Consider the following 21385-nt stretch of genomic DNA (forward strand, 5'->3'; position numbering starts at 1 on the left):
CACCAGGCCGGAGGGGTGGGGACCCGGGAGCGGCCAGGGCAGGGAGGAGGCCGAGTACAGGTGGGAGTGGCGGCTGCCCAGGGACACAGCAAGCCCCCGTGTCACACCAGCCAGCCTCCACCGGCACGCGTGAGGGAACGGGAGTGAGGGGTGAGCTGATAAAGGCTGACTCTCTGGTGGTGGCGATAATAAAGTTACTGCATTAAGAACGGTAACTCTGAGAGCCAGACTACGAGCAGCCCGGGCCCCTCCACAGGGACCAGCCCTCGGCCTGCAGAATGACAACCCCTGGAGCCAGCACAGTCACTGCCAGGAAGCCACAGGGTCAGGAAGCCACAGGGTCAGGCATGACTCGGGGTTCGCTTGCCCCAGCACTCCAGGGATTTAGAAGAGAACCGTGTGAGGAGCTGGTGCTGAGGATGTGGGTCCCAAAGCGAAGGCCTGGGCCGCCACGCCACCCAGTGATCCTGACCATCCGTTCCCAGGTTGCCGCCTGGGTCCTTTCTGAGGCTGGACGCCTGCCCCACAGGAGCCAGCACCAAGAAACAGGGAGGCAGGCAGGAGGCCACCGGGACGTTCCGGATCCTACTGCCCCGGGGCTTTACCTGCCAGCCACCTCTGAGGTCAGGCCATCGTGAGATGACAGCCGGCACCCCCAGGCCCACTGCCCCGGACACGGCTCTAAGTGACTATTCAGGGTACAGCCCCACACCCTGCCCGTCAGAGTTTACGGCTGCTTGGGGAGGAACTGCTGTGCAGAGCCATCAGGAGGATAACAGCGATTATCACGAATTTCTCACCCGAGAGGCCTTCCAAGTACTTAAACCTCGATTTATCCCCGCGTTAATTATCAGGACTGGCTCCACTCAGACGCACACAGAGCCGTCCCCTAGGCCGGGTGCTTCCCAGCAGTGCTGTCTGGAGCTGGCAATGGGGAGCCCTCCAGGGGCCTGGGACTGCTCCAGGCGGGGACGGGAGCCTGCTGGACCCTATCCTGCAGGCCACGGGAGCTGGGCCAGCTGCTAGCCTCCCTCCACTATGACGAGGGACTGAATCACAGGACTGCTGTAGGCGCCCACAACCAGGCACGGGATGGTCAGCTCCCTGGCTAGGCTGAGAAAGAGGATGTTAAAGTCAACCACGGCCACATGGTTGGAGAGAACAAGGGTTTCAACTCCAGGCAGCGCACGGGGGGGAGGCTGGTCCTGAGTTAGAGATGAGTCTGAAGGCCCCAGGAAGGGTGTGGGGTCCCCCACAGTCCACTCTGGGGGAGTGTGAGGAAAAGTGCAGTGTTGAGTGCCTGCTGGCCAGGTCACAGTGAGTGAGAGAGGGGTTGCCAGGGAGTTTGTGCACAGCGGCCCGAAGAGGCTCTGATGGGCCAGTTTAAAGTGGACGATGCAGTCCGGGTTGCTTCCTGGAGGTGAGCAGGGACAGGGGAGCCAGGTGCAAACGAGAAGCCCTCAAGTCTGCAGAGGAAGATGGAGGACGCGGGAGGGGCCGCGGTTCCAGCTCGGCTCTGCCTCCCTGACCTGTGACCCTGAACCTACCCCTTCACCCCATCTCCCAGGACTTCTGCCTGCAACACGGACACAGGCAGGCAGCTGACTTCAGAGGTGTTAGGCCAGATCACGTGCCAGAGGCCACCACCGAGAGCGCAGGGCCGCTGGGCACCCCCGATAGCGTGAGCTCAGTCGAGCAGCACGTTCCGAGTGCAAGCTCACTCACTGCCTGGCTATGCCAGTTATGAACACGATCCGATCCCCAATCCACAAACAAGGACACCCAGGCTCACGGAGACTCGCTGCTTGGCTGCAAAAGCAAGGGCGCTGCCTGCCATGGGTTCTGGAAGGAGCAGCGGTGCAGGGCCCACGTTAGCAGCATCCAGATGTCAGGGGCTGGGAGGATATGGGGCCTGTACCACCGCAGGCCTGTCAGCAGAGGGGCCCTGGCGCCCGTCCCCACCTGTGGGATGGCAGCATTGGGACTGATTCAGCCCTCGCCCCGACCTGGCCTCCTCCCTCCATCGCTGGCAAAGACGGCCCTGGGGGACACTGTTATTCCACAGCCCAGCCCCTCCAGCAGGATGAGGCTGGGGCCCTTGATGAATCGAGAAATCAGGCTGTGAAATCTGAAGGCTAATTGGCAGCTCTGACCCCAAGACTCTTCCCTGCGTCCTTCGGCTGATCCTCCCGAAGATGGGGCTATCGGTAGCAGGAATTGCTACGTGCACAAGGAAGAACACAGAGACCACATTTCAGAGGCCATATTTCACCCTAACATGGCCCGTGCTGCCTTTGATAGATCTCAGGCATCCAAAGGGGAAGAATTAGATTTTGGTAATAAATGCAGCCTGACCTTGCAGAAGGAAACAGCCCTGTTTTCCGATAGACTTCAAAGCTGCCTGTGCCGCTCACAGACCTCTGGAAGTTCCGGGGCTCCGGGCTGTGTTTGCCCACCCATAGCAGGTTGGTATGAGGTCCCAGGGCGAGGAAGGCAGTGTGTGGGGCCCCCTCTCAGAGGCGAGACCACCACCCATGCGGCTGGGAGCAGCAGGGGCCGCCACACTCACTCCTGGGGCCACTCTCTCGCCCTCTGACAGCCAAACCCAGGGCCCTGGAGGGGAAGGGTCCGTCCTCCATGCCACACAGACCCTCAGAGGCGAGGGGGCCCTGACCCTGGTCTCCTGTCCAGGTAGGGAAGGCTCCATCCTCCAGACAAGGCTGCCTCGACGGAGTCGGTTCAGCTTGGGGCAGATCAAGCCAGCGTTCTGACCCCCCTTTATCCCTGTAGTTCAGTGGCTTACATCAACGTGAATGAATAATTCACACGATGGTTTGGATTAAATAAATAAAAGATGGGTTTTCCGCCTTGGAGATGTCATCGCTTTCTTGTCAGTTGCTCTCACGTGGTCTCCTCCCAAGTGAGCCAGGAGCCCGGGGTTCCTCTGGACTGGGTTCTGTGGGCCTGGATCCTGGGCAGGCTCCTCTCAGAGACCCCAGAAGCCACTGGCAGAGACCCCCAGGGTAAGAGGCGACAGCCCTGTGCCGGACCCCAGCCCTGGGACCACATAGGCACTGCCCAGGCTGTTCTCAGGCCCGACCTGCAACAGCAGTGCATGGGCTGAGGCAAGGCAGTGGTGCAGCCTTCAGCGCTCCCGTCCCCTGCCCAGCCCGGCCCGCTGTGTGCTCAAGGCCTGCCGTGCCAGGGGTGCTCAGGGAGGGAGCCCAGCTCTGCAGCCCTGCTCTCTGGGGTGGCCTCACCAAGGCTTTTAGGCCCTGCCCACTGGCCTCCAGGGCTACCCCAGGCTTAGAGCCAAACTGTAGGGAGGCCTTGAGCCCAGCCCACCCACAGCCCTGGCTCCTGCCTTCCCTGCCCAGGGATGTTGAACTCTGGCCACACTGACCAGGAGCACCTGCCTAGGAAGCAGCAACTCCCCTCTGCCTAGACGCCGGCCCTCCTCGGGCCCCTCCTCCACACCCCTGGGACCCCTGCTTTGGGCAGAACCGGCCCTCTTGGAGGTACCTGCTACCACCTTGCAGGGATGCAGGGGCACAGGCCTGGTACTGATGGGCTCTCAAGGCCTCGGTGAGGGGCAAGAGAGGAGGGAGAACAGCAGGTGTTCAAGTGGGAGTCAGAGAGGATGCAGTGGCGGCTGCCCAGGGCCCGGCCCAGTGGGGTGTCCCAGGGGGCTGAAGGCATCCACGACACTGGTGCCTGAACAGCCACCCCCTCACCACCTTAGCCCCACACCTGCCTCCTCCTGGAATCACAGGAGGCAGCTGTGAAGAGGACAGAATAAAAATAAATTGTGCTCCATTAGGTAAAGGCTAGCTAGCGGGAAAGAGAGGCTTTACAGCACTGAGGGCCGGGATGTCAGGATAAAGGAGCATTTTACAGCACTTATCTCAAGAGGCCCAGTTCACAGCCTGAAATGCAGAGAATGCTTCTACCTTGGCAGGGCAGGGAGAGCCAGCACACAGCTGTGACCCACGGGGATGGGGACAGAGATGCCGGGGCCCAGGCCTTTCAGAAGGAGGGAAAAGGAAAACGCGGTACTTTTGTCTACATCCTCTTTACTCCTTCGAGTGTTACGGGGCACATGCAGATGAGAGCAAGCAGAGAACCTTTTAAAAATACCGACGGATCTTAGGAGTACAGCCCCAGGGCACTGCCTGTCCACTTCCGCCCTTCCCCGGGGCCTGAGCTATACCCACGCAGAACCAGGTCGGGCAGGCTACGTGAGCCTCAGGGTGCGGGGAACCCTGTCTCAGGCTCCAGCCTCGCTGTACGTCCTGCAGTGGGAAGAGGACCCAGCAGCAGGCACCGTTCCAGAAAGCAAGGACGCAGCAGCCTATGGAAGACGCTCTTGCGGAACTCATGATTGATGAAGCACTGTTCCAGGCAGCGAGGATGCAGTGGCCTATGGAAGACGCTCTTGCGGAACTCATGATTGATGAAGCACTGTTCCAGGCAGCGAGGACGCAGTGGCCTATGGAAGACGCTCTTGTGGAACTCATGAATCATGAAGCACTGTTTCAGGCAGCGAGGACGCAGTGGCCTATGGAAGACGCTCTTGCGGAACTCATGATTCATGAAGCACTGTTCCAGGCAGCGAGGACGCAGTGGCCTATGGAAGACGCTCTTGCAGAACTCATGATTCATGAAGCACTGTTTCAGGCAGCGAGGACGCAGTGGCCTATGGAAGACGCTCTTGCGGAACTCATGATTCATGAAGCACTGTTTCAGGCAGCGAGGACGCAGTGGCCTATGGAAGACGCTCTTGCGGAACTCATGATTGATGAAGCACTGTTCCAGGCAGCGGGGACGCAGTAGCCTATGGAAGACGCTCTTGCGGAATTCATCATTGGTGAAGCACTGTTCCAGGTGCTTGGAACCGCTCTGTGGGCCTGGGCTCTGTGACCTCCCTCTGGGACCTCTCCCGTGAGTGAGGCCGGCCTGACCCCCATCTGTGTCCTGGGATGATTTTAAGAGGAACCTGGGGCTGGGCACGGTGGCTCACACCTGTAATCCCAGCACTTTGGGAGGCCAAAGCAGGCAGATTATCTGAGGTCAGGAGTTCAAGACCATCCTGGCCAACATGGTGAAACCCTGTCTCTACTAAAAATACAAAAATTAGCCGGGCGTGGTGGCGCACATCTGTAATCCCAGCTACTCGGGAGGCTGAGGCAGGAGAATTGCTTGAGCCCAGTAGGCAGAGGCTGCAGTGAGCCGAGACTGCACCACTGCACTCCAGGCTGGGCGACACAGTAAGACTCCATCTCAAAAAAAAAAAAAAGAGCTGGGGCCTAGCTGTTTACCAAGCACCCGCAGGCACCAGGCAGCAGTGCCCTGAGGAGACCAGCCCCTGCACAGCTGAGGCAGCTGGCCCACGTGGGAAGACCCCACAGGAGGAAGAGACGCCAGCCCTGGTGCTTTTATAGGGTCCCCGAACCCCAAGCAGCCTCTTCCCAGGCTGGCCTCGGCTGTGTGTGCCAACACCACTCCTGCTACCCCGTCCAGGATAACCCTGGCCATGCAGACAGATCTCCATGCTCCCACAGCAAGACTTGGGCTGAGGCAGGGCTCTCTCCTGGGATATTCATGCCCTGCTGGGTGCCCCAGCCTGGCTGTCACTGCAGCTGCATCTGGCCCTGGCCTGACCTGGTCCCAGCCCCGCCCCAGGGCCCTGAGCCGCCCTCCCTTTCCAGCTGCCTCTCCTGCACCCTGCTTCTCCATCGCTCCAGTCTCTGGCTCCTATTCTCCGCACGCTCTTTTCCTGCAGGGCACGGATTGTGGCGTCCACAGAGCTGTTTCAGATGCCTGGGCCTCACGCTCTTTCCCTGCAGTGCAACTGGGCCTCATGCTGTTTCCCTGCGGCGCACCCTGAGCTCAGGTGGGCTGGGCCAGGCCTGTGCGCACTGTCACACCTGCCCTGCACCTGAGAACCCGGAACATGGAAGTGCGCGACGGGCGCGTGCTGAACACGCAGGTGAGCAAAGCCACCATCCCCTACAGCCCTGAGCTCCTGCCCCTGCGCAAGCTACACAGTCAGCTTAACCACAAGCAAGCACACACATAGCAGACGGGACACACGCGCCTACTGCTGAACGTCCGTTTATCCCCGAACACGTGTGCGTCTGTCCCTGAACACCTGTGTTCATCCCTGAACATACAGCCTTCCCATGGCCTCAGAGGAAAAGCCCTTAAAATCAAGGCAGGCCGAAGAGAGGCCGTGCCACTGCCCCACCCCCAAGCCCCCAACCCCATCCCTGCTGTGGCTAACAGGGTCACTGTGAGAGCCGGGGGCCTCCAGGGGCTTCAGCCTGCGAGGGGCGGTGAGGGCACCCATGGCCTCAGATCAGCTCCCAGCTGCTCAGCCCTTGCCACGCCCCCATCCCCTGTCTCCCCACTGCCACCGCCTTGCCCCTGTCCCACGGTCCCCCAGCTCCTGCCCGACCTGGACCGGTGCCCCAGTGAGGAGCTGGCCTGGGTCTGGGCCCTGCACAGCTGCCACCGAGGACCCCAAGCCCCAGACTCCGCAGCAACTCTCGGTTTAGGGACTGGAGGCAGCTTCGGAACTTTTCCTTCAGGGACTCACGGCAGAGCCATTTTTCTTTCTAAACAATGAATAAAATACAGTTAACCAATGTTGGGATTTTCAGGCTTTAAAAAACCCACAAAAAGGGACTAATATTTCACCATTAAACAAGGCAGCCCCTGAGGCCCAGGCCAAGCCAGGAGGATAATTCTACTCGGCGTAGGCCCGGCCCCACTGATGACGCCGCCACGGGGCCAGGAGGAAGGGAGTGATTCCAGGCTCCATACACTGCCTGTGTGTTCACGGACAAGTCACCTCACCTCTCTAAGCCCCCTTTCCTCCCTGGGTGTGGCGGGAGTGGGGGTAACATCACCTGCCCCCAGGTCAGTAAGACAGTGGAGGCGAAAACCCTCTCGGCAATAACGTGTTCCTCTTAATCAAACACATCCCTGCGTCGTCAACAACCACTTGGCTGTCTATGGACATCACGGGTGCTCGGCGCGGGATCTGAGTGGTGGGCCTGAGTCCAGGTGTGGAGTGAGGGGGCAGTGTGGTCTGGGCCGCAAGGACTCCCAAAAGATCACCTGAGCGTGGTCCGGAGAGAAAGGGCGACCGCCCCGGCCCCTGCAGTGTGTGGCCCCCTCAGGAGACAGCGGCCCGTGGCCCCAGAGCCCAGCAGTCCGGCCAGGGCCACCCTGCAAGGGTAAGATGAAGGCTCTTAGCAGACGTGGGTGGCCAGACAGTACGTTTGCCCACACACGGTCCCAACGATGTAGCACAGCCTGGGCACAGCATCTTTCCCAGCTCAAAGGTTGGGATTCCAGCATGACAGGCCCAGCAAGTCTGTCCAGGCTGCTGCAGCTGGAACTGGGGACCACCTGGCTCAGGGCTGCAGCTGCCCCGCAACTCTCGCGATCATACCCTTCAGCAGGTCCCTGATGACGTGAGACAGGGAACAATGTCTGGAACCCTGCATGGCTGAAGACATCTCTACCTCACCTTCAGGGCTGATGGGTAATTTGGCCAGATGCAGAATTCCAGGCTGTATACACTCCTCCTTCAGTTGTGTTTGTTTTGTTTTTTGAGACAGGGTCTCACTCTGTCACCCAGGCTGGAGTGCAGTGGCGCGATCGTAACTCACTGCAGCCTCGAACTCCTGGGCTCAAGCGATCCTTCCACCTCAGCTTCCCAAGTCTCTGGGACCACAGGGAGCACACCACCACACTGGGCTAATAAATATATATTAGGGTCTTTCTATGTGGTGCGATCGTAGCCCACTGTAGCCTCGAACTCCTGGGCTCAAGCGATCCTCCCACCTCAGCTTCCCAAGTCCCTGGGACCACAGGGAGCACACCACCACACTGGGCTAATATATATATTTTTAGGGTCTTTCTATGTTGCCCAGGCTGTTGTTGACCTGCGGGCCTCATGTGTGCCTCCCACAGTGTTGGGATGACAGGTGTGAGCCCCGCACCCGGCCTCTCCTTCAGTGCTGAAGGCATCGCCCTCAGGTCTCAAGTGCTCAGCACTGCTGTGGAGAAGCCTGAATCCGTTCTGACTTCTGGTCTTCTACAAGTGACTGGTTCTCACTCCCTGGAAGTAGCAGAGCCGTGTCTCTGTTCTCAACATTATGAAACTCCCCCAGCATGCATTTCTCTCATGACCCCCACCACACGGCCTGGCTCCCCCAAGTGTCTATTTCCCATCTCTCGTTAGATGTCTCCCTGGCGGCGGCTGGGCGCTTGGCATGAGCAGCAGCCCCAGGGGGTCCTGCTGGACTGTTTCTGGGAGGCTGCCAGCATTGGCATCTCCAGATCTTCCCTCTAGGACAAGTCTGATGGGTCAGAGATGACTCTCAGATGCTCAGTGCCAGTGGGAACACAGGGCAGGAGGGAACGTGCCCAGACTCGGAGCAGCGGGACCAGCCTCTGAAGGAGCCCGACACCGGGGTGGTGTACTAGTAGGTGACGCAGAGGCCTCCACATCAGGCCGAGGTCTGACCTCGATGAGAGACGACCAAGGATCCCCTGCACGCTGCGGACACAGGAAGCCGGTGGAGGCCCAGGGCTGGGTGAGCCGCCCGAGTGTCCCTGCAGAGAGTACTCTGGGCCCTGGCAGGCACTGGCAGCCCCGGTCCTGCCCAGGCCCAATGCCGAGCCAGGCTTCCCGGGACTGAATTATTCATGTTTTGCAAGCTTCTAAACTATTTCAGTTTTACATTTTTAAATATTTAATAATTAGGCATCAAATATTGATGCAATTTTATTAGCAGCCATGGGCACGGGGCATTGCAGTGGTTATGGCTGTGCGATTTGTATCCGGGTCCTGGCTGGCTCTGCAAGAGACTGTAGGAGGTGGGGACGCACCTGTAGGCTGGCCGGGGCCCCCCGGGATGTCACCCGTGAGAACCGTACCCCAGCATGCCCCACAGCGCCCCACCTGGCTCATCCCAGGGGCTGCCGGCCCCAAATCCAAATTCCCGGAGACCAGCCCGAGGGGCTGGCAGGCATCACGGTCCCCAGGAACTGGCTTTTGCAACAGGAGGATGGGACGCCACCACCTGCCAGCCAGGGCCTGCTGCTGCCCCAAGAAGATGGTCGCTTCAACTCTGCTGGTACCAGACGGCCCTTGAGACGCAGCCTCTATAATGAGCCATGAGTTCCCCTGCTGGGCAGAAACTGCACACTCTGCACCAGTGAGAAGACACTCGCCCTGGAATTACACATGGAGGAGCCGCTCCCGGGCCCACCGCCTGGCAGGCGCTGGCTGGGTGAGCTCTGTGCAGTTTTCAAACAGGGCACCTCTTGTGTGATTAACGACGTACTCCAGCAAGCAGCTTGTCACCTTGCACAAAACTGATATGAAAAGACACCAGCAATTACAGCCACCAGATTACGGGGTGGGAGAGTCCTGGGGTGACAGGCAGGCGCGGATATCATATTTGGAGAAGAATCCTCCCCCAGCACCGAGAACACAGCAGCTGAACCCCAAGGGACAGCCCCCTCCCCCGGCACCAGGCTCCACAGCCCCCATGGGGTCCTTCGGCAGCAGAGGCCCAGCGGAACCTTGGCGGAAGGAGGGACATTGGCTCCCGTGTCAGTGATCCTCCGGACACCCGGCATATGTGGGGGGATGTGGCACCTGCTGAATGGACATAGAGATGCCTGCAGGAGGCCAGAATCCAGCTCCACGGTCTCTGGCCAGCAACAGGACTACAGGGAGGGCTGGTCGCAGCAGCCGTCCGACGCGTCAGCACAGGGCCACCTCTGCGATGCCAGCACTGTTGAGGCGACCCCTCGAACACCCAGCCAAAGCTGGAGCCCACGCTGGGCACTGCGCTGGGGGCTGAGCAGCTGTCTCCATTGGTCATTCAGGCTTCAGTTCAGAAAAGCCTCCCTGGGCCACCCCCACCAGTGGTCTTCTGGGCACCCGACATTTGCTTTCTCCCTAGAGCTCACGAGCATCTGAGTTCGCGTGTTTGCCCGTGTCCTGGCCTCTCTTCCACCTGGAACACGTTCGTCAGGTGAGAGCCTGCTCGGGCTTTGAGTAGGTGCCTGTCCGGGGCAGGAACATGCAGCCTCGGTGCACCCATCCCAGCCGGGCCCCGCCCTGGGGAGCATGGCTACGTCTGTCCCCACCTTCTGGATGGGGAAACCGATGATGAGAAAGCAGGGAGAGGGCTCCCTGTGACGCCAGTCAGGCGGGACATGGGCTCCAGCATGGCGATGCGGGGCCACAGTGTCTCTCTCCTGACCCCCAACCCTGCACCCATCCCGTGACCGGAGGCCCTGGCGGGGCCTGGTCTGGGCGCATCAGTCCTTTCAAGTGGCCTCAGCTGCCTGTGCCCACAGCCCTGATTAGCCGTGAGGATTCATAACTGCAGGCGTGCCTCATGTCCTAAATGCTACTCCCACAGTTACCGCTCCTGGGCGGCCGCCTCTCCCTCCATCCCCTGCACCCCTTGAGCCAGACAACTTGAGTTGCCTTCGGCCTTCCTGGATTTAGCACTCAACACCCGCTGGACACCAGGTTTCAACGCTCTGTCCTCACCAACCCTCCCTGGCACCACCTCTGCTCGGGGTCTTTCTTTACTAGAGTCCAAATTCTACTTCCTGTCACCCTCCTCTCCCTCCTCCTCAGGCCCCAGGGGTCTTTCTTTTGACGCAGAGCCCAGCTTCGGAAGGGGAGCACTGCCCCCGGCGCAGTCACTTGCAGAGTCAGAGCCCAGCTTCGGAAGGGAAGCGCCATTGCCCAGCACAGTCACTTGTGTGCAGCCCAGGTGTTCTGCCCTCTGCTGCTACAAGTCCACAGTCCTCCCAGACACCCCAGGCACACTCAGAACGCATGGTGCTCATTTCTGCTGCCACAATGTGGCGGGCACATTTGCCTTCTGCCAGGGGACGATGTTCACCAGTGGACTTCTGCAAGGCCAGGCTCCGGCGTCACCTCCAGATGAGGCCCCTCTTGGGCATCCCAACCCTCTCCAGTCCGGCGTCACCTCCAGAACAGGCCCCTCTTGGGCATCCCAACCGTCTCCAGTCTGGCGTCACCTCCAGATGAGGCCCCTCTTGGGCATCCCAACCCTCTCCAGTCTGGCGTCACCTCCAGATGAAGCCCCTCTTGGGCATCCTACCCCTCTCCCCTGGACTGGGTCTGAACCTCTGCTGCACACACACGCCTTTCCAGCTGCGGCCACCTTTGCAGGGCTGCTTCCCTCACTGTGTGAGCTGCCTGAAGGCAGGGGCTGGGCCTCACCTGTCCAACCCGCCCTCCATGCAGCTGCAGGGCAGAAGTGGTGGGAGTGGGCTGGGTTCCACATCCCCTCAGACACTTGTCGGGGGTCTGGGGGCTGACGGGAGCCATGGCCAAACCCAGAAGTCTGCAGGAGTACACATAGCTGTCGGGATAGTTTCCTTCTGACCCAAAATCCTGAAGTGGGGGAAACTGGGGTGGCAGGGGTCCAGATGGCGGCAGGGGCCCTGCGTGCGGGTACAGACCCCAGAACCAGCCAGCTCCGTGTGTGTTAGCAGTGGAAACCGCAAGGCCAGCCCTGTCGACTGGATGAAGGATGGCCATCTGAGAGACAGACAGCAAATGGGGGCATGTGTGGCTCAAAAGGAAAACTTAACCTATCCTTTTGGGGAACATGAGCTGAGAAACTCTGGTAAAAGGAAGCGGTTGGGGTCAGAGGTGACTCTTCCTGCTTGGGTGAGGTGAGGCAGGTGGCAGGGGTGGGCACCAGGAGAGATAAGAATGGGTGGCCACTGCAGAGACTGCAGGCCCTGCACGGAGATGCCAGCCCACAGAGGGCAAGGGGCGCCCATCCTCGCACGGCTCCTCCTGGCACAGGCAGGGCTGCGGTCCCTGCCACCGATGCATCAGAGCCACTGGGACCCTGTGCTCCCCGTCCCTGCACCAGTGGGGGAACAGTCCTCAGAGCACTCCCCTCTCATCCCACCAGCTCCAGGCAGACCCAGCCTCACAGGCCCACAGCCAGGGCCCCTGTGCAGGCAGGGAGCCCACCGCGCACGCACCTCCCAGAGCCAGAAACACTCCAGAGGGAGCAGTGCCCCACAGCGATATCACAGCCGAGTCAAGACGTGACCACAGAACACGGCCACCTCATTTGTTTCCGGAAGCTTCCCTCCAGGAACATGCCCAGCAGCTGGTCCGTGGAGAGAGGCCTGGGGTGGCGGCGGCGAGGTCCTGGGAGACGTGGGGGCGGGGCTGCGTGGGCTCCGGCCGCTTTGCATGCCGCGTGCATGATTAATTTCCCACCGAGGCTTGCAGAACCTCAGCTCCCCGGCAGGCGAGCCCCCTCTGAGAAGAGGGAAGCCTTTCCAGAGCTCATCTTTTATTGACTGGGTCATTTTTGAGTCAATCTGTCTGCTTTCGGCAAGACGAGAGTTTTAAATCTCCTGTCTCTTTTCCCCTTTTGGAGATGTGGCAGTCTATGAAAACCTGCTAATGTAGGCAGCGAGGCCTCGGATTCCAATGTAATGAACTCTTCAGATAGCAGGAGACTCGGGAAGAGGACAAGGAACTGCTCCAGTAATTGAAGCAGCCAGACACAGGGCTCTGGAAGGAGAGGGGCAAGGAGCAGGGTTCCGGGCGGGGTGGGTGCAGGGAGGACCCCTGAGTGCTGAGGAGCACTCCACCCGGAGGAAGCGGCCTGGGGTGGCGTGGGGTGGGGGATCCATCAGGGCAGACGGGCTCTGCATGAGGAGGAATCCGCGCGTGCACGCCCAGCCTGGAGAAGGGAGCGAAGGGAGTGGGAACCGTCGGGGGATGCTCTCTGAGGCCAAAGGCTTTACCTTCTGGGAGCTGTAGCGGCAGCCAGGCCCCTTGCTTCCCCAGGTCCTGGAGATGGCCCTGGCGTCCTGGGGGTTGGCGTGGGGTCAGCAACCTGGGACCTCGCAGGGGCTCTGGCTCTAGAAGTGGCGGGGAGGGGGAGCCCTCGGCTGACACCATGAGGATTTCATGATTTACAGCTGCTACGGGGGGAGGGAGAGCAGCCCCCAGTGGCCTCTCCCCCAGGACAAAGCTGAGGCTGAGAGGGAAGCAGCTGGTCGGGGACACAGCAGAGCCACTGGGGCTGCAATGCAGGCCGTCCGGATTCCATGGGGAGTGGAGAGGAGGCTCCCTGGCTGCCTCTGCCATGCAGACTTCACCCCTATGGGAAGAATCCTGCAGGAAACGCCACAGACTCAGTCACGCCCCCTCACAGTTCCTCCTGGGCCCTGCTTGGAGTCCTGGGTGGCCACGCTGGAGGGGGAACGCCCCATGTCCTGCTGGACGCCACGCTGGGGGAGGAGAGGGTAGACAAGCTCCCAGGGCAGCGTGGGCAGGTCTCCCCCCCAGCACGCCTGTCCACCTCTCCTGCAGGCCCAGGCACCGCGTCCAGGTCCCAGGCCCGACCCCACAATGGGGGACATGCTCTCCACTCTGCCACACGGCCTCACTGGCTCTTCCCAGCTCCCCCCGGCCAGTGCTGGCCTGGAGGCCTCAGGACCTGGGAGTCGGAAGGAGGAGATGGCGCTGTGATGGGTGGCAGGAGACCAGACAGGCATCAGCAAGTGGTGGCTATGCCTGGGCCCAGGACCGCACATGGAAAGGGACTCTGCAGATGTGTCCGGGGCAGGGATGGTGAGACCACGGGCGTTCCTGCATTATCCTGGTGGCCCGCTACAATCACGCGGGTCTTCACACGTCAGAAAGGGAGGCAGGAAAGTCGGCTAGAGATCCAAAGATGTGCGCTGCGGCTCTGAGGGTGGAGGAAAGGCCGTGTGCCAAGGCACGTGGGTGCCTCTGGGAGCCAGAAAAGGCCGGATATGGATTCTCCCCAGAGCCTCTGAAACGAACCAGCCCTGATGACCCCTGGCCTTTAGCCCAGGGAAACGTGTGACTTCCAGAACCTGAGATCACATCGTGTTGAGTTTTTGGTTTGCTTTTTTGAGACAAGGTCTCACTATGTTGCCCAGGGTAGTGAACAGTGGTGCGATCACAGCTCACTGTAGCCTTGACCTCCCAGGCCCAGGCCATTGTCCTGCCTCAGCCTCCAGAGTAGCTGGGATTACAGGCAGGTGCTACCACACCCGGCTAATTATTATTATTATTATTATTATATTATAATAAATAGGGTCTTGCTATGCTGCCCAGGCTGGTCTCAAACTGAGCCTCTGGCAATCCCCTGTACCTGGGCCTCCCAAAGCGTTGGGATGACAGGCGTGAGTGCTGCGCCGGCCCTGCTGTGCTGAGTAACTCAGTCAGTGCTGGTTTGTCATGGCAGCAACAGGAGCCTCATGCGGTGGCATCTAAGGATAGTGTGGGCCTCCGGTTTTCCAGAGCTGAGCCCTCCCTGCTGGGCCACAGAGCAGCAGGAACTGGGGTCTCACTGGGAGCAACCCTGGTGCCAGGGTCCTCAGAAACACTGCTCAGCTATTCATTCACTCAGCAGGTATGTGTGGAGAGGTGCTGGGTGCCTGGTATCACCCCAGGCCCTGAGGACACAGTGTGTATGGAGAGATTAACACCCTGCCCTAATGGATGTTGCTTTTCAACTAGGGAAACAGATAAAAAATAAACGAAGTGCAACAGTAGCACCTTGGAGCAGAAGTGCTACAGAGAACCGCAGCAGGGAGGGACGGGGAGCTGGGAGGGGGAGGGCTGCGGTCTGAAAAGGCGTCCTGGCAGCACCTGGCTGGGAAGGAGACCTGGGGCAGACTTAGGAGAAAAGCCACGCGCTTCCCGGGACAGAAAGCTGCAGGGCCAGGGGACGGCGCAGGCAGAGGTGCTGAGCACGGTCAGGGGCAGCGAGGAACGCCACAGGAGGCCGACGCGGGACGTACGTGGAGCGGTGTTCCACAGCGGGCTGGAGGACTCACGCTGCCTGCCTCCAAGTCTCACAGTCAAGGAAGGACCGATGGTCGGCTGCGTGGGACTGCTGCGGGTACAAGCAAATGTGTCGCCGGCACAGAAGACAGCCAGGACGAAATGTTCAGCGTTGAGTGCTTTTCAAAAAGCAAGTGAAAGCAACTCCACGGGGAAAGAAAAGTCGTTTCCGCCAGCGGGGCCAAAACGACCCAATGTCCACACGGAGACAGTGAGATGTGGACCTCTCCTCACGCCACGCACAGAACCAGCGGGATAAGGGGCTTAGTCTAAGGTCGATTCAACACTGGGGTCAGCAGGGAATTCTTGGGACAAAGCACTACCACCATCACTACCACAGGAAAAAGTGATTCATTACACTTCATCGAGATTTAAAACTGCTTATCAAAAGAAAGCATTGAGAAAATGATGAGAACACAATCCAGTCAAAAATGGCAGGGATTTAAGTAGGTATTTTGCAGAAGACGACCTAGGAGAGGCTAACAAGCCACGTCGGTGCCCATCATCCTCACCTGTGAGGAAGTGCAGGCATCCCCACACACTCCGCACCCACCAGCGGGGCTGTGGTCAGAAAGAGAGATGCCACCAACACCGGGAGGGTGTGGGGCCCCTGGAGCCTCACGTGGGACATGCAAACGGGTGAAGCCGCCTCGGAAACCGTAAGGCAGCTCCTCTCCTCCCTAGAATGTGGAAATTCCCCTCCCGTCTGGAGGAACGAAAACTGTATCCACACAAAGACTTGTACCCAAACGTCCACAACGTCCACAGCATGATTCATGACAGCCAAAAAGTGGAACCACCCAGACGTCCCTCAGCTGAGGACTGGCTGAGTGAATTGTGGTCCGTCTGTGCTAGGCAGCACGCTGGGCAGTACAGGAAGAGGAGCAAGACACACGTCATGGCACGAGGCGGGGACAGCACGCTGGGCAGTACAGAAAGAGGAGCAAGACACACGTCATGGCACGAGGCGGGGACAGCACGCTGGGCAGTACAGAAAGAGGAGCAAGACACACGTCATGGCACGAGGCGGGGACAGCACGCTGGGCGGTATAGAGAGAGGAGCAAGACACACGCCAGAGCACGAGGCACGGCGGGGGAGGCGGGGAGACACGCCCAGCAGACAGTGAGCCCTCAAGGAAGGGACTCGACTTAGCCCCTCGGACTACGCATACCCTCCAGGCCCTGCAAGGGAGTCAGCAGCTGCCCAGGCCAGGCCCGGGGGATGATCACTGGCAGGGAGATGAATTCGCGTCCATGCCCCGCGCTGCGGGTGTCTTGTTGCCTCCCTGCAGCTCCCCTCCCTCGTGAGTAGAAATGACAGTAGTCCCGATCCCACGGTGGGGGCCAGGCTGGGCTCCCAGGAACTCCACTGCATGAACAGCCCGGGCACCCCCATTTGCCTACCAGGCACGACCCTGGCGCATCTCCCGAGCCAGCGAGAAGTGAGGCCAGGGCACCCCCATTCACCTACGAGGCACGACCCTGGCACATCTCCCATGCCAACGAGAACCGAGGCTGGGGCTGGCGGAGGACACGGCTTCTCCAGTGTCCTCCAGTCATCACAGCATCTTGTGACAGGAATGTCCTTCACTCCCCACTGCAGTTTTCCTCCTGCTTTTCCAGGACAAGGATGCCCACAGCTCGAGGTTGGTTACCCTCCCTGGACCAGGCACCCAGTTCCCTCCATCCATGTGCCCCAGGGCCGAGCGTCCAGGCGATGCTCAGAACACACACGGACAGAACAGTGTGGGCTTGGCGCTGGGGTCCAGCGAGGGAGCCGCGGCATGGAGCCACCCGCCCTGCACTGCCAGCACATGGGCCTCCCGCTCGGCTGCCCACCTAGCATGCAGACCACCCAGCCCTGCACACATGCGCTGTGCTCACAGGAGCCTCATGACAGCCTGGGGCATGAGGGGCCACACCCCCGACCAGAGATAAGGACATGGGGGCCGAGACAGGGCTGGGTGCCCACCCCGGGTGAAGGGCGCACCTCCCCTCCAGACAGCCAGAGCTCCCAGCAGCGCCGCCCCTCTCCGCCCTCAGCACCGCCTGGCCGGGGCTCAGGGGAAGCGCTTGTTGGATGTGTCAGGCACTGAAGAGCTCCCACTTCAATCAGGTTTAAATGCAACTGTGAAGAAATCCCTAATTGGGTACTTGGCTTGAGTTACCAGCAAAGTTTACAGACATGCCAGAAAGAAAGAGGAGAGAAGAAGGGTGTTGCGGCGACGGAGCTGCTTGCCACAGCTGGGGACCGTAGCAAGAGCAAGAGGGCTCCTCAGCAGTCCCTGTGGCTGGCACACGCTGCCCGGGCGTGTGGCCGTGCACAGCCAGGACAGAGAAGTCATCCTGGGCACTTCTGCAAGACGCAGCAGGAAGGGTGGGGCCACCTGGCTGTGCCAGGAACATTCTTACCTATCTCTGGCTCCCCAGGAAGACAAAGCCCCCAGAGCAGGAAAGAGAAGGGCTAGCGGGGACGGAGGGTGGCCCTGACTCTGTTGCATCAGGCCCCACCCTGTGGTTCAGCCTTCAGCCCAGAGCCCAGCAGACTAGATGTGGGGCTGGGGAGGGGCCCAGGCAGCGCTGTATCCCTACAACCTGAATTGTGGGCCCACATATCACACCCCACCTCGCAGACCAGCACCTCTGCCCAGTCCACGGCCAGCACCCGGCTCAGCCTGCCCCGGACCGTGCTCCACTCTGCAGCCAGGCCACCTTCCAAATTGACAGAATGCCTCCGAGGCTCTGTGTGACCCTCAGGATGGAGCCCAGAAGCCCCACAATGGCCCAGTGGGGACCGCCCCAGCCTGGTCTCTGGCCCCGCTGCAGTGAGGCCCACCTGTGTCCCAGCCCTGGGACCTCAGCCCCAGCGCAGTCCCCTCCCCACACCTCTGCTGACTTCTCACTGGTGCTGCAGAACCTGGTTCTGGGAGCGTCTGTCTGGATCCTCCCTCGGCTCCGTCTTGGGGCCCCCGAGCATGTTCCCAACACACAACCGCAGTCACGCCACTGGGGACGGTGCTTCAGCCCTCCACACTGTCCGGGAGCTCCGAGGCCCAGGCCGGGCCCAGGGCATGGGGGGCGCCCAGTCCAGGGAGAATCTGTTTGCAGGCAGCCAGGTGGGTGTGCCCAGCACAGAGGGTGGTACCCTTCCTCTACCCCGCTCACCTGCAAACCCTGTGATTAAATCCCATGATTCCTTTACAACTCTAATTACACACCTAATTAATGGTTCTGGCCTTTATTACCCAACACCAACACCAAAGAACAGCGTGGAGAGAAGGGCCTAGGGTGTTTAACTGGAGCGCCAGCCAGCCTTCAGCAAAGCCACTGTGCTCTGAGGCCACTGCCCCACCTGGACTGCACTTGGGCCCACCTGAGGAGACCACAGCTCCCGGCCCCAGGGCGACTGGTGCTGTGGCTACTCCTGGCCCCAGCCCCCCTCCCCTCCCCTCCCCTCTCTACAAGGCGCCTCTGAGCGCACAGGGTGAGAGCACGTGGCAGGGCAGGGGCACTGATCCTTCCAACACCCGTCCTGTCTCTGGGTCACCCCAGGCTCTGGCGGCTCTTGCCAGCAGGGCAGTTCCCTCCGGCCCATGCCGCCGTGATCCGGCCCCTGCCCAGCAAGGACAAGGACCTCCTCCTATCGTTCAGTCCCAGGAGTCTGCAGAGATCGTCCGCCTCTCACGCTCACCCTTGGTGCGGGGACAGATGCTCACAACTGCCCCAGGACCTGGGCCGGTGGTCCCGTTTCTCAAATGGGGAAGCTGAGATGCAGAGAGAAAAGGGTCCACCCAGACCCCCAACTGTTACGGCGTGGAGCAGGACCTCCATCCAAGCCTTCTGACCCCAGGCTCCCAGGCCGTCCAACACGGCTGCCCCGGCCTCAGATGGACACATGGTGTGTTGGAGCCAGGAACACCTGCAGCCTGCAAGGTATCCTCTGCCTTCTCTCCCTGACCTGGTGCAGGAGGTCCAGGTGGCTGGCATTGAAGGCAGAACTGTAAAGCCAAGCCTGCCGTCCTCGCTGAGGACCTACCACACAAAGGGAGGACCGCACTGGGGAACGGGCTCATTGGGAGCCACTTTTGTTTCTCTACCCGCCAGCCTGGCTCAGCTTCTACCAAATGGGCTCCTGCACGGGCCCAGAGGCCAATGGGCTCAGGCCACAGCTGCCATCGTCGCCATCACCATCATGCTGAGCACACATCATGGGCCAGCGGTGCCTCTGCTATAAACACACCCTCCACAATGACCATGATTGGAGTGAGCCACATGTCAGAGCTGAGAGAGCTGAACCCAAGGTCACAGGGCTGCTGGTGCAGAGCTGGGACCATGGCCCAAGTCCAAAACAGCTGACAGTGTGTGGCAACCCCTCCTCCATCAGCTCAGGAGCAACTCTGCTTTGGAACTGAAATTTAACTTTGATCAACAAAAAGAAACTGCAGATGACTCTGGGGAGGGAGCTGAAGTTGCAAAGTGCCCAGGGGTGGCAGGGCGGAGTCAGCCTTACCCACACCCCTCCTCCAGTCCACCCAACGCTTATAGAGGGCCAGTGCCAACAGCTCCAGTGACACGGAGGTCCCCAGGAGGGCGCACAGCAGGGCTGCAGCAGCGTTAGGAGACAGCAACCCCCAGAGTCAGAAGCCGGGGCTGTGTGGGCCCAGCATCCCTGTCCTTCCCCAGTACATGAGTGCTCCTGGGTCCCCGGCTTGCCCCCAACCCTGCAGCTCTCGGGACTTGCCTGTCATTGCGTGAGCCAACTCCCTGTAACAAGCATCTCCGTGTGCGTGCGTGCGTGTGCATGTGCGTGTGTACACACATTCTACGAGTTCTGTGTTTCGGCAGAACCCTGCCCAGTAAGCTCGCCCGGTGCTGTGTTGTCTGCAGATGGAGCAGCGACAGTGTGTGGGAGGAGCAGGGGCAGAGAAAGTCGGGGAGACTGGGCTGCCGCGGCAGCCTCACACTGTGTTGTGGACCCAGCGATTCCTCAGAGGCACCAAGGGAAGTGGTTAAAACAGGAAGACCCGCTGCACGCTCTCACCCATGGGAGCGGGGGGAACCCATCGCATGGAGTCGGGGGAGAAGGAGGGTGCAGGTGTGGGGTTGGCGGGGATGAAGGGAGGCTGGTCAGTGGGTACAGACGCACAGCCAGATGGAAGGAGTAAGACCTCACGTTCCACAGCCGAGTGGGGGCGGACTACAGTCAGCCACGTGTGCTGTCTACTTTAAAACAGTGAGAAGAGAGGACAGGAGGTCTTCCCAACACTTAGAAATGACCAGTCCACGAGGTGACGGATACCCCAAATACCCCTGTGTGGCCACTGCCCATTCTGGGCATGCAAGACAACATCACCTACACCCCATAACGATGCACGAACACTGTGTATCCATTTAAAAACCGACAGCAAAAAACCCTAATCTTCATTGACTGAATAAAAAAGATTCACGGGACATCCGGTCCAGACAGAAAAGGGTGCAGATTCATGTTCCCTGCTCCTCCTGCAAAGCTCGGCTCTGAGTCCTGGAGACGACGAGACAGGCAACCCAAAGAGAGGGTGGGGAGGTGGGAAGAGGGCGGAGAGGTGGCCTGGAGCCAGCAGTGGGGACTCAGGACCCCTGCCCAGCAGATGGCAGCCCAGATGACACACTCCTGCCTAGACCGGAGCCTGCAAAGGGAACCCCGGCACGCTGCGTGTCTGAGACGTGGTCTCGGTGAGGGAGGCGGCCCTGAGGCGCCCTTCCCTGCTCAGACACAGATGCTGGAAAGCCAAAGATTCTTCCACTAGATTAACCTATAACTTCAGTGTAATTTCAGTAAAAAATAAAACCTTGATACCTTTTTTTTGAATTTGACTAATTCTTTTTTTTTTTTTCTTTTTGGAGACAGGGTCTATCTCTGTTGCCCAGGCTGGAGTGCAATGGTGTGATTTTGGCTTACTGCAACCTCCATCCCCCAGGTTCAAGCGATTCTCCCACCTCAGCATCTATAGTACCTGTAGCTGGGACTACAGACACCCTCCCGCCACGCCTGGCGTTTTGTGTTTTTAGTAGAGACAGGGTTTCACCTTGTTGGCCAGGCTGGTCTTGAACTCCCGACCTCAGGTGATCCACCCGCCTCAGCCTCAGTGCTGGGATTACAGGCATGAGCCACCACGCCTGGCCGTGACAAAGTAATTCTAAAGTTAACTTAGAATAATCAACAGGTAAGAAAACCTTTAAGTCAAAAAAAAGGATAAATGAAATTAAAAAAAACAAAAGATCTGAACACAGACCCGATTTTGCCTAAGTTTTAATAAAGATGAAGGTATAAATCTACGGGGAAGGAAGGATTCTGAGATAAATGGCCCTAGGGCAATTGTTTAGTGATCTGGAAAAAAAATCAATTTAGATCTCGACCTCATACCATACACCAAAATAAGTTTCAAGTAGATTAAATCTTTAAATATAAAAATAAGC

General features: G+C 59.7%; 1 protein-coding gene across 18 annotated transcripts in view; it reads right to left on the minus strand.

Annotated features, from left to right (window-relative positions):
- Positions 1-21385, minus strand: part of MAD1L1 (mitotic arrest deficient 1 like 1) — a 425682-nt gene that overhangs the window by 88626 nt on the left and 315671 nt on the right. The gene's annotated exons all lie outside the window — the stretch shown is intronic.

This window comes from Pan paniscus, chromosome 6 (genome assembly GCF_029289425.2).
Source record: "Pan paniscus chromosome 6, NHGRI_mPanPan1-v2.0_pri, whole genome shotgun sequence".
Classification (NCBI taxonomy): domain Eukaryota; kingdom Metazoa; phylum Chordata; class Mammalia; order Primates; family Hominidae; genus Pan; species Pan paniscus.